The sequence below is a fragment of the Rhinolophus sinicus genome, linkage group LG10 (assembly GCF_036562045.2).
Source record: "Rhinolophus sinicus isolate RSC01 linkage group LG10, ASM3656204v1, whole genome shotgun sequence".
Classification (NCBI taxonomy): domain Eukaryota; kingdom Metazoa; phylum Chordata; class Mammalia; order Chiroptera; family Rhinolophidae; genus Rhinolophus; species Rhinolophus sinicus.
Genome location: NC_133759.1, coordinates 62,553,165 through 62,566,011, shown reverse-complemented (window position 1 = coordinate 62,566,011; position 12,847 = coordinate 62,553,165). Strand labels below are relative to the sequence as shown.

The 12,847-nt window shown below is 39.8% G+C and overlaps 1 protein-coding gene across 7 annotated transcripts in view; it reads left to right on the top strand.

Moving 5' to 3' along the window:
- FRMD4B (FERM domain containing 4B) overlaps positions 1-12,847 on the top strand; it is a 375,301-nt gene that overhangs the window by 191,981 nt on the left and 170,473 nt on the right. The window lies entirely within an intron of this gene.

Here is a 12,847-nt window from a genome sequence, read left to right as displayed (position 1 = left end):
GAGCAATGATTTCACACCAGTTTAGTCAGAGGGGCATTAATGGATTTGCATTCTTCTCTTTGATTTTATTTCAGTTTTCCATCCAGCAGCCCCAACTTGCAAGGCAGAGCCAGGAAAACCTGATTCTGTGTCTACTGGCTTTTGGAAAAAAGGACAGCAAATTGTGAACACTTTGCAGGAGGATGATGGGCTGGGGAAGGGAGGGGTGGCCTGGCTGAACATTGAAATGCTTACATTTGGATTTACTCCCTGTCACACAACACAGCCTCTTTATTTCTCTGCTAGGTCCCATTCTGCAGGCATAAAATGCAGCAACTTTGTTCAACTAGGAGACTGTACATCCTCTTTGGGACTACAGCTTCCTGGGGTTTTTGTTTTGTCTTGTTTTAAACAGTCATTTATGGATTTAAAAGTCCTGTGTTTCGGTTGTCAATATCTTTTAGGTTTACAAAAATGTACGTAGCCTTTAAGCAGATTATACTGGGTGTTTGCTATAAGAATATAGCATCACACTTCTCTCCCCCCCTCCCTGATGTGGAATAACTTTGTTGCTGTTTCTAGATTCCCCCTACCCTGACCCATTCCCAGTATGGCTATAATTTATATCTCACTGCACTGAATCCTATATGTGATCAGGCCTCTGGTTCTGATAAGCGATAGTCTTCCATCCATCAAGCAAAATAAAAAGACCAGCACTGAAGTTAAACTGGGGGCATCTAAAGAAGTAGCGTCCCCTGTCATGCTTGACATCTGTGTCATCCTTGTTAAAATGTGAGGAACATTTTGCTTTGTGCTTTCACACTCCTGCTTTGGATAACATGTCTGCAATGTGTTGTATTTTGAAAGAATTAAAAAGCCAGGTTGATAACTGGGCAGCATGTGGGGGTCTGAGAGTGTTATGGAATTGTGGATTTACCCCATCTGGCTATATTACACAGATCGTCTGGCTTTTTGGAGCCAGAGGTGTGTCTGCCTCTCAGCCTTTTGCTGTTTTGGAAAATCATTATTTAGTTTGGTTTGTAGGAGAAATGAGCCTGATAATAATTTTCCCTTTGCTTTTCAATGTTTGAGAAACTTTCAAAAAGAGAGCACAAGTATTGTAGCCAACCAGAGAGCCTCCATGCCTCTCTCCCCAAAGATTCAGGGGACTTATGGATTATCTCTTCTTCTCTTAATGACCAACTCAAATGAAGTTTCAAGAAACCTGAGACATCATAGGTTCTTTATAAAGTTGATCAATAATTATTTTTAAGCAGAACAGCAACTTGAAGGACAAACCTACTGAACTATAGGTTTTCTCTTTTGTAAAATGGATAGTGACTGAGCCAGAACCCTCTCATATTGATAAGAAAGAACATCTAGAACAATGATGGCCATTTTATGAGGATTGAGTCATAAGTACAAAATGACCTCTAAGGGTAAAGTTTCCTGTCTTTGGAGAAATAAGATTTTAAAGATATTTCAAAACTTGGGAGAACTATAGATTCCTTCATTGCACAACACAGAATTGTTAGTAACGAAACACCAGTTTCTCAAATGCCTTTGAAATATCGAACTAAAAAGTAGTGACTTAAATTGTATAGAACTGAAAAGCAGTAAAATAACTGATTAATACCTTTAGTTCCAAGTTAAATAGATGTAGGAGTGAACCCTACCTCTCTATGACATAGCCTATGTATGACTATGGGTAAGTTACTTAATCTTACTAGGCTTCACTTTCATTGTTTATAAAATGGGAAATGTCGTAGTACTAATTACAGAGATTGCTAAGAGAATTAATTAGCATATAAGGTATTTAGCACAGTGACTAGAGTTTAGGAAGCATTCAATAAATGTTATCTGTTCTGTCAGTTAGGTTTGTTTGTTTTTTTGTTGTTTTGTTATTTTTTTCATCGTAATAGGAAACCCAACTCAAACTAACCTACAGCATAAAAAGAAGGGCATTCTTTGACACAACTGAAAAACTAGCAGTAGAATGAACTTCAGGTATGGTTTGATCAGGGCACCATGTTTGTTCCCCATGACTCTTTCAGCCCTGTCTTATTCGTGTGTTGGCTTTATCCTCATGATATTCTTTTCTCATGATAGCAGATAAGGCACAGCAGTTCCAGAGCATAAATGCGCATATCAACCCATCCAGATAAAAAATTTCTCATATCCACCAACGATCAAAAAAATTTCCAGTTTGCACTCTGGTGTGTCAACTTAGGGTCTGTGCCCACCCCCAATGCCATGCACTGATTGGCACAGGGGATGGGATTATAATACACGCATTCTCAGTGGGAATGATATGGCCCCCCAAAGGCAAAAATAGTTTCCTGATGATAGAAGGGGGCAAAATAAAACAAAATAAAACAACAACAAAAAAACCTTATTCTTTTTGTGTATAAAGCACAGATATACAATACATAAACAGATATACAGTTTATCTGTGGCATTAGAATATGAGGGGGGCTAGCTAACAAAAAGTATCTAAAAAGGCTCCTTAAGGGGGTGATAATGAATAAAATAATTGAGAAACACTGAATTATATTGGTTGGTTTAGGCCCATGGAAGAGCAGACTTATTTCTGAAGCTGGGAATAAGGTGGCCCCTCCAGACCACATAGTTGCTAAACAGCGAAGGAGGGTCCGTGCTTCATTAAGATACAATCAGCAATGTCCATGACACATGAATTCTCAGAATCTCAAATCCAGAGCTCTTTAAATAAAAGCATTCGTTATTTGACAAGGTGAGTATAGAGATTGATGCACAAATATATTTGGAAGTATTTTGCCACAGTATTTGAGCTAAGGAAACCCACGTTGCTATCCCATAATTATGAATTCTAAACCAGAGAGGGGAATGTCCCATTGTACTGGGCAGCTTTCTGGCATACGAACTGGAAACACACACCATAGAGTTACATATTTTACTGAACCCAAATTTTTTTTTATCATCTTGATGATAAAAGGTGTTGTTTTTCTTGTTTCTAGTCTGAATGGTCTTGCTGGTAAGGAAATCCAGACCTCAGTCACTCTAAAGAGAAATAAGGTGGGGTGGAAGATATCCATTACATGAAATACCTGGCCATCCCCTGGGGTGTTTTGTTTATTCATATACTATAAGTGAAATAAGATCTCCCACCTATTCATAAGGAATTTGGCAATAATATTATTGCCTGGCTCACAAAGCATCATTTCTTTGGAATGGAAGGCTTTCTCTGCTTATAGATACTGAAGAGACAAATGCCTTAATTTGCCGAGGACCATGAATAACGAAGATGCTAGCTATAAGACATTTCTGTTGTAATGTGACTAAATGAAAAGCAGGCTGTGGCTCCCTTTTCACAAAGACTAACTATGTGAGTGAAGGTTTGAATTAGGTTAAAGTTGCAGACATGGGATACTCACCTTCAACTCTGGGCTACATTCTAAAAGCTGATTTGTCAGCCATGTATCTATCCTGCATATAGCTTGCCTAGATGGGTTGCATTATAGCTATTGATTAGGTGTAACAAGCAATTAAGGCAGAAAATGATGGGAGAATCTTGTTTAAAAAATTATCAACACCCTTTGCTTTTTATTAAGTGTGACATGTTCTAACAAAGCCCTCAGTTGGTGACTTGGGATTAAGTTTTGTCTTCCCTTCAGATATTTCAAAGGTAGAATTTCGTACAAACTCTGAATAAAGTCATTGCCTCCAGCAGGAGGCAACATGGGCAGAATCTAGGATATTTAAGTCCCCATAAGAGACTGGGTCAGCTCCCCTGAGGCAGGCACCTGGCACTGATGGGGTCACATGTGAGGCAGAGGCTGTAGACTCAAACTTGAGCAAATTTGACCTTGAGCAAACTCCTTTCCCTCTCTGAGCCCCATTTTCTCCTGGGTAAGGGGAGAACTGTGGTACTTGCATTGTGTGGTAGGGTGAGAATTTCATGAGATAATGGATATGACACTGAGCGCCTGGCCTGGCACGAGCAAATGCTCAATAAACATCAGCTTCTGGTTATGTAAAGGACTTAACAGCAGACCCATACAAGGTACTTGATAAAGGGTGGCTATGGGTATTACTATTTTTTTCCTAAGTGACACTACGTCTCTGAACACTGAATCCCATCTTTACAGGTAAGGATGATCAATAAGAGGTTGTGGAGTTTCCACAGCAATGTGTTCGGGGGGATTGGGACTTGTGTTCCACACAGTAGACCCACATTTTCTTTAAGCCCATACATACAATCTAGGAGGCCACAGACAGTGTACACTAGGGTCTCTAAGGAGATGATCTCTCTATATCCAAGACCCTGGTGATCCATAAACTGGTAACACCTGAACTTTGCATCCCACCACACTGTAGGGGAACGTCCAAGTCCCCCATAGGACGAGTCCCCACTGAGTGCCCAGCAACCAGTGCATTTCAAACCATATATACTCTACTTGCTCCCACCCTTAACTCTCCACAGTCCTCTGAATTCTATAGACTAGATGGAGAGCTGACAAACTATGACCCACAGGAAAACACTGGCCTCCCTTCTGTTTTTGTAAATAAATGTTTATTGGCACATGGCCTCCTGCTTTTGTAAATTAAGTTTTATTAGTTCACAGCCTGCTTATTTGTTTATATGTTGTCTATGGCTGCTTTCTCACTACAGTAGCTGAACTGAGTAATTGTGACTCAACTACTTAGAGCTGAGTAGTTGATACACGACTATATTGGTCACAAAATCAAAAATATTTTCTATCAGACCCTTTACAGAGAAAGCTTGCCAATCCTTGGACAGGAAAAAAAAAAAAAAAGCAATGTATATTGGATAGAGAATGGACGAGGAAGAAAAGTCCAGAATTTAATCATAGACAATCAGAACTTGAAGGAATATGGAAGAATTTTCTCATCAAAAACCTAGTCACTAGGAGATTCAGAAGGAAATATTCAGGATGAGTGTTCAGTTTACCCTTACTAAGTCCTTCCTTGTAGAACGTAAGGATTGGTGTTATATATTGATTCATTCATTTGTCCATTTATTCATACCTAAAAATCATCAAGTGTTCACCATTCCCAGTTAGTATGCCAAGGTGTTAGCCACACAGTCGAAATAATTACTGAGAAAATTCATCTTCCACCTTATCTGGTAACCAAAGACTGCAATTTTATAGCAGGGACCTGAGATGCTAAGGTACCCAGAAACCAGGAAGCAAAACTATCTTAATATTTTAGCCCATCACTTGACATAAGTCAATTTCTAAAAGACCGTGTCATTTAAGATAAACAATATTAGTGTCAGGATCTTTGAAAAATGTTTTTGAACCTTTGTTGCACAGCTTAAAAACACAAAGCTAAGAATGAATTCTAGTGCCTTTTCAAATTGGTGTGTTTTTCTCATTCCACCTTTTATTGGTGGAGCTAGAGCATCAAATAACTTCCTGTTCATCCCCTACTTATGTTTATTCTGAACATTACATTTGTGATATCCAATTGGTTGTTGTGGAAAAGTGTGAACAGGGAATACGATCTATAATTCTAAATTTTATAAACAAAAGCATATGACTTATAGCATGGAGAAGAGGCAGAAATTAAGCCTCCATATGTAACCATGTATGTGTGTATATATACATACATAACAAATATAAATTCTGGCATCCTTGAAATAGTCTTTTGCCATGAAAGAGGCTGGCAAATATGGTAAATTGAATAGTACTATCTTCCCCTAATGTCCTAATAATTTTTAATCTCTTGAATTTTATGTTTGGGCAAAACTTCTTGCTTAAATTACTATTTTCTCCATAACTAGTGCTTTTATATAGTCTCACTGCCTGGATTCAACTACTAGCTACTAATTATTAAACAGCTGCTGTGTGCTAGGCCTCATACTTAGCACTTTGCACGTATTATTTTGTTTGTTTGTTTGTTTGTTTTAAAAAACCTTTAGGGATTATTTTCATATGCAAAAATATAAAAGATAATATGGATAAAACTCAAGCACCTACCACTTAGTTTTAAGTCACCTTAATATTGTGCTATGTTTGCTTTAGATACTTTTTTGTAATATAATAAAATTTTATAGAATAAGTTGAAACCACCTTTATACCTCCCTTTTCTCCATAAATATAATCTATGCTGAAGTTAATGTTTTTCACTCCCAAACATGGTTTTATAAATTTGCTACATATATTTGTAGCGATATATATATTTGTCCCTTCCCTTTGGCAACTATCAGTTTGTTCTCTATATCTATGGTCTGTTTCTGTTTTGTAGAAATGCTATATATTTTTGCAATTGTAAAATTTCTATATGGATATGTCATTCTGCTACCTTATTTTTCTCTCAACAAGCTTTTGAAATTTACCTCAAAATTCATTTTAACCCCTGTCTTCAATTATATGAATATATCAATCTCTTGTTGATGGATTCAGTGTCCCAAAATACTACAGTAAAAGTGTTTGTATTTGCCTCCTTGTACGTATGAGCAAGAGCTTCTCCAGGGTATGTACTCACAAGGAGGGTTGCTAGATTTTTAGCATTAATAGATGTGCCTTATCTTTGTCTTTATAACAACTCTTCAAGATGAGTGCATGAATTCCACTTTAGTGGTTTTATGTGCTTACTAGCCAATAAGTCATGGTGCTGGAATTTAGCAGAGGTCTGACTGACCCCAGCACTCAACCTCTTGCCACAAACTTGCTGCTTTATTTATTAAAAGGCAAATAACACATAAAGGTGGAATTTTATTATTTATTCACTGATTCATTCATTCAACAAACATTGGGTGGAAACATAGCCTAATGCTTTAAAATTAAGTCTATAAATTCAGAGTGCCTGAGTTCAAATCTGAACTCAACTTATGAGGGTATGATCGAAAAATGTGGTGAATGTTTAAATAAAAAAAAATTTATTACAGTAAAAAACACATTGCCATTAATCCCCCTCACTTTGAGCACACTTATCCCATCATTCTGGCCACTTTCTGAAGCAGTTCTGGAAGTCCTCTTTCATGAGTGTCTTTAGTTGTGCTGTCGTGGCTGACTCGATATCCTGAAACAGTTTGACTTTGAGGAAGAGCTAGAAGTCCCATGATGCCATATCCAGTGAATAAGGTGGATGAGGACACAAAAATTTGACAGAAATTGCCGTACCAGAAATGATGTGTGATAGAGAACCTTTCTGTTGTGATCAAAACATACAGTCACTGCTGCTGCCGAGTGCCATCCATTGGAAAGGCAGGGATCTTCAATATGGGAAGCGGTGTGTCGAACCTTAGTAACAGTGTGTGACAAGTTTCAACTTGTTCAGTGCAGTCAGTCAGGTGTGAGCTACGGTTGAGAGAAGGTGCATTTTAAAGTGTATTGTAAATCATCCTCCATTATGACAACGCTCCATGTCACACATCGCTTCTGGTATATGGCAATTTCTGTCAAATAAAACCATATGGTGTGTCCTCATCCACCTTACTCACTGGATCTCGCACTGCCCTGAGACTTCTGGCTCTTTCCCAAAGACAAAATGATTCAGGACATCAAGGTAGCAATGACAGCACAACTAAAGACACTCACGAAAGAGGGCTTCCAGAACTGCTTCAGAACAATGGAATGAGTGTGTTCAAAGTGAGGGGGGAGTATTTTGAGGGGGATTAATGGCAATGTGTCTTTTACTGTAATAAATTATTTTTTTATTTAAACATTCACCGTATTGTTTGATCACACCTCTTATGTTGTCATGTGAGTTCTCTGAGACTCAATTTAAATGTAGTATATACTTCAAAAGTTACTCTGGGATTGTTATAAAATTTAAATGCATTGATATTAAAAAGCACTGAAAATGTGTTAGATGTATATGTGGATGGATGGAAAGATGGATGGATTGACAGATGTATCAACAAAGGACAGATGCTTGAATAGTTGGGTTGATGGATGGACGGATGCCTGACAAATAATTATCTTCATATGGGCTGTATTCTCAATTTCTTACGCACTAAATAACCTGTAGAACTTCTAAAATCTGCATAAGCCTTGGCTCCTCCTTTCTCCTCCCTCACCCCAAATTAAGAATTAGAGTCTAGGGTGGCAACCAAGAAAGGGGCCCATACATCACTGCATACTGTGCCCACGTGGTTTCATGGTACAGTTTTTTTTTCCTGTTGTTTGTTTGTTTATTTTATCTTTAGATTCCACTTATAAGTGAAATCAGATGACATTTGTCTTTCACTGTTTAACTTACTACACTCAGCACAATACCCTCTAGGTCCATCCATGTTGTTGCAGATGGCAAGAGTTCATTGTTTCTAATAGCTGAGTAATATTCCATTGTATATATGCACCACCTCTTCTTTATCCATTCATCCATTCAGGGACACCCAGGTTGCCATCATATCTTGGCCACGGTAAATAATGCTGCAATCAACATATAGATGAGTACGTCCCCTCGAACTAGCGTTTTGGGTTTCTTCAGGTAATTACCCAGAAGTGGGATTGCTGGGTCCTTCTTTGTCTCTTCTTATAGTCTTTGTTTTAAAGTCTATCTTATTTGGTGTAAGTATTGCTACCACAGCTTTTTGTTTGATTGCTTGTTTCCATTTTCATGAAATATCTTTCTCCATCCATTTATTTTCAGTCTGTGTGTGTCTTTCAATCTGAAATGAGTCTCTTATAGGCAACATATGTAAGGGTCTTGGTTTCTTATTCATTCATTCCCCATATTTTGATTGGACTATTTAATCCATTTACATTAAAAGTAATTATTGATAGGTATGTAGTTATTGCCATTTTATTATTCAGATTTTTCTTTTTTTTAAAGAAGTCCCTCTAAGATTTCTTGTAATACTTGTTTGGTGGTGATGAACTCCTTTAACTTTTTCTTGTTTGGAAAGTTCTTTATCTGTCCTTTGATTCTAAATGATAGTTTTGCTGGGTAGAGTTATCTTAGTTGTAGATCCTTGCTTTTCATCACTTTGAATATTTCCTGCCAATCACTTCTGGCCTGTAAAGTTTCTGCTGAGAAATTAGCTGACAGTCTTATGGAGGCTCCCTTGTAGGTAACTAACTGTTTTTCTCTTGCTGTTTTTAAGATTCTCCCTTTGTCTTTAACTTTTGGCATTTTAATTATGATGTGTCTTGGTGTTGGCCTCTTTTGTTCATCTTATTTGGGACTCTCTGCACTTCCTGGGCTTGTATATCTATTTCTTTCTCCAGGTTAGGGAAGTTTTCAGTCATTATTTCTTCAAATAGGTTTTCAATTTCTTGCTCTCTCTCTTCTCCTTCTGGTACCCCTATAATGTGAATGTTGGTATGCTTGATGTAGTCCCAGAGACCCCTTAAACTCTCCTCTTTTTTTTGTGTGTGTGTGGTTTTTATTTATTTATTTATTTTTTGATACTTTTTTCTTTTTGCTGTTCTGATTGGGTGTTTTCTGCTACCTTATCTTCTAAATCACTGGTTCGGTCCTCTGCTTCATCTAATCTACTATTGATTTCCTGTAATGTATTCTTCATGTCAGTTATTGTATTCTTTATTTCTGACTGGGTCTTTTTTATGTTTTCTATCTCCATTTTTATGTGTCCTATCTCTTTGTTGAAGTTCTCCCTGAAATCATTGAGCATCCTTATAACCAGTGTTTGGAACTCTGCATCTGGGAGATTGTCTTCATTTTGTTTCGTTATTTTTCTGGAGCTTTGTTCTATTCTTTTATTTGGGACATGCTTCTTTGTGTCCCCATTTTGGCTGCCTCCCTGTGTTTGTTTCTATGTGTTAGGCAGGGCTGCTATGTCTCCCAGTCTTAGTAGAGTGGTCCTATGTAGTAGGTGTGCTGTGGGGCAAGGTGGTGCATTCTTCCTGGTCACTTGTGCCACACACTCCATGTGTGTCCCTTGTGTGTTCTCCTGTTGTAGTTGAGCCTTGGTTGGTATTTGCATGCTAGTGAGAGGGATTGACCCTTGGGCTCATTGGTTGTGAGTACTGGCCATGACTACAGTGGTTGTGCAGGAGTTGACCCTGCAAAGCAGGATCTTCCTCAGCAAGGCTCTGGTGCCTGCCCAATCTGCCCTTTGGGTGTGTCATCTTTGGAGGTGGCTGGGTGATACTCCAGTTCAGTTTGAAGCTAGCCACTGGGCATGCCAGCACTAGGGCTACCTGGGAGGGACCTGAGGCTGGTAAAGTTCAGGTGTAGCCCATGCCCCACCTGGGGCCACTTGGCAGGAGCCACAAAGCAATCCGCAGATGGCTGCCACCCACAGTATGCTTGGAAGTACCTCTAGAGGCCAAACCATGAACCAATGCCAGCTGCTACTGATGCTGGGCTTAGGGCTGCTCAGCCAGAGGTACGGGATGTGCTCAAGCCAGATGCTGCTTGTCTGGGTTCCGTGAACCTTTGACAGACCCCAGATGCTGCAGCATGAGCCAAGACAGGCAGTTTGTATGAAAAAGCCACTGGAAGCAGCTTGGGTGTGCCCGGAAGTTGGGTGAGGCTAGGTCTCAGAATCACAAATGAATGAATGGTATTAGCCAGGTTGATGGAGACTCAGATATGGCAGCTGCCTGCATCTGCAGGCCAGGAAGGAGGAGGGCTCAACAAAGAAGCAATGGCTCTGCCACCTCCTCCATCCAGGAGAAAGCTGCTGCTCCAGTCCTCGTCCTGCAGCCAGACGACTCAGTTTCTCCTGTATGTCCCTGTCACCTCTCCAGCTGCTGCTCCAGCATTGAAGCTCAGAGCCAGTGATTTCATTGGTGAGTTAATCTGTGTGAGGGCCCTTTAAAAGGAGTGCCTGGGGCTTCAGCTGCCCTCCGTCTCATTCAGCTACAATCTCTGCTGGTTTTCATAACCAGAAGTTATGCAGACTTCTCTCCCTGGCTTTGGAACCTGGGCTGAGGAGCTTGGCGTGGTGCTGGGAACCCTTGCTTCTTGGCAGGGGAGGGGGGTACTTCCACAGCCAAGATATCCCTCCTGATTTTTAATGGTCATATGCGAATGTGGGGCCAGGTTGTTGCACATCTCTGCCCCTCCTACCAGTTTTGAGGTGGCTTCTTCTGTATGTCCTTAGCTGTAGGGCTTCAGTTCAGCAAGATTTCATGGTACAACTTTTGATCAGGAGACTCTGACAACTTAATGCTGCTGTCTTCTTGCTTTATTCTATGAAAACAAAGATGGTCACACCTATTTAGTTGTGTTATTTCTTTCTCTCCAAAAGGAAGCTATTAAAATTTCTTCCTCTCAACTCTGAATCCTATTCCAAAGGACTAAGAGCCCCAGATTTTCATGCATGAAGGGTTTGGGGCTCCACTGACTGCTTTGTCATCTGTGTTAGCTCTCCTGCCATATGTCCCTTAGATTTGCAATTGCTAAGAAGACCCACTTATTACAAGCATCATGCTACTCCTTGGTTAATGTAGCCAGCAAATATTTTCCCAGGAATTAGTTTGTCTCATTAAAATGTGACTAGATGCTTATTATCTAAGAAAGAAAGAGGCCTTGATAAAATAGGGCAACAGAATGGACTATAGTCAGCTGGACCTGAGTTAAAATCAAAGCTTCATCATACACCAGCTTTGTGACTTTGAACCAAGCTATTTAATTGCTCTGATCCTGTTTCTTTACCTCTACAAAAGACAAAATAAGATTTAAAATTTAAGTTTGGTATAGAGGTTTAAAATAACATTGAGAAATAGTAGTTTTGCAAATGCAAAAATGTGGACTCCTTGTACAAACTTGATCCTAAGCCAAAAACTATCATGTTAGTAGTTATGAGTGTAAACTTTGACCGGGTTTAAGCTCCAATAACCACATTTAATGAGCTCGATGCCTCATTTTTTGTGTGTATGAGATGGGGATGATAATAGCGCCTATCTTGTAGGATTGTTCAGGGGACAACACTAGATCACATAAATGAGAATCTCACTATGGTGCTTGGCTTACGGTAAGCATTTTAAAAGCGTTAGCTATGGTTATTTCTACTTAATGAACAGTTTCTATGTGTCAGACATGGTGTTAAGCACTTTATATTTACCATTTCTTCACTTCTCCTAGCAATGACATGAAACAGGTATTATTAAACCCATTTGGCAGATGGGGAAATTGTTTAAAGCTGTTAAGTAACTTGTCCAAGGGACTGATCTGTCTGAGTCCAACTCCCACTCATTCCACCATTATATGGAGTGGACTTAGTCTGCAAACCACTCATCCTCTTCCTTTTCTACATCTCCCTGAGTCCATCCTAGGGCTTTCTCAGGCTCTCATCTCTCCACCAAACCCTGTAGCCATAGCAGAAATCAATAAACTCACTAAGACTAAATGGCCAATGCCATTTTCCCCTCACAGTCTATCCTCAACCCACCCTCCAGAGTGATTTGGTTAAAAGTAAGTCTGATTATGTCATGCTCCTGTTCAAAACCTCCCAATGACCTCCCAACTCTGAGAAAAAGCCAGCCTTATTCTACCGACAAGGCCCTGCGTCATTGGTACCCCCTTCTCTGGGCTCCTCTAGGTCCAACCCCCAGCAAATGCACTCAGCCTCCCTTGGCTCCCACCATTCTTCCTCCTTCCACTCTTCTCCAGCAACACTGAGCTCCTTGCTGTCCCTTAAACCAGCCAAGCACGCTCTAGCTTCAGAGCCTTTGCCCTTCGACTGAGCTCTGCCTGAGAACCTGGTCACCCAGATGTACATGGCGTGCTTCCCCTCACTTTCTGCAGGTCTTTCTTTAGAGTCGCCCAACCAGAGGCCACTTCTGACTGTTCTCTGATTCTGCTTTATTTTCCTCTGTAACCCTATCACCACCTGAGGTTAGGATTTATTTGTTTATGTCCTCATTGTGTCTCCCGGACCATAGTGTTAGCTGAAGGCATGCGGGAACTTTTCTTTGTTCACTGGTATCCTTAATGCCTGGAA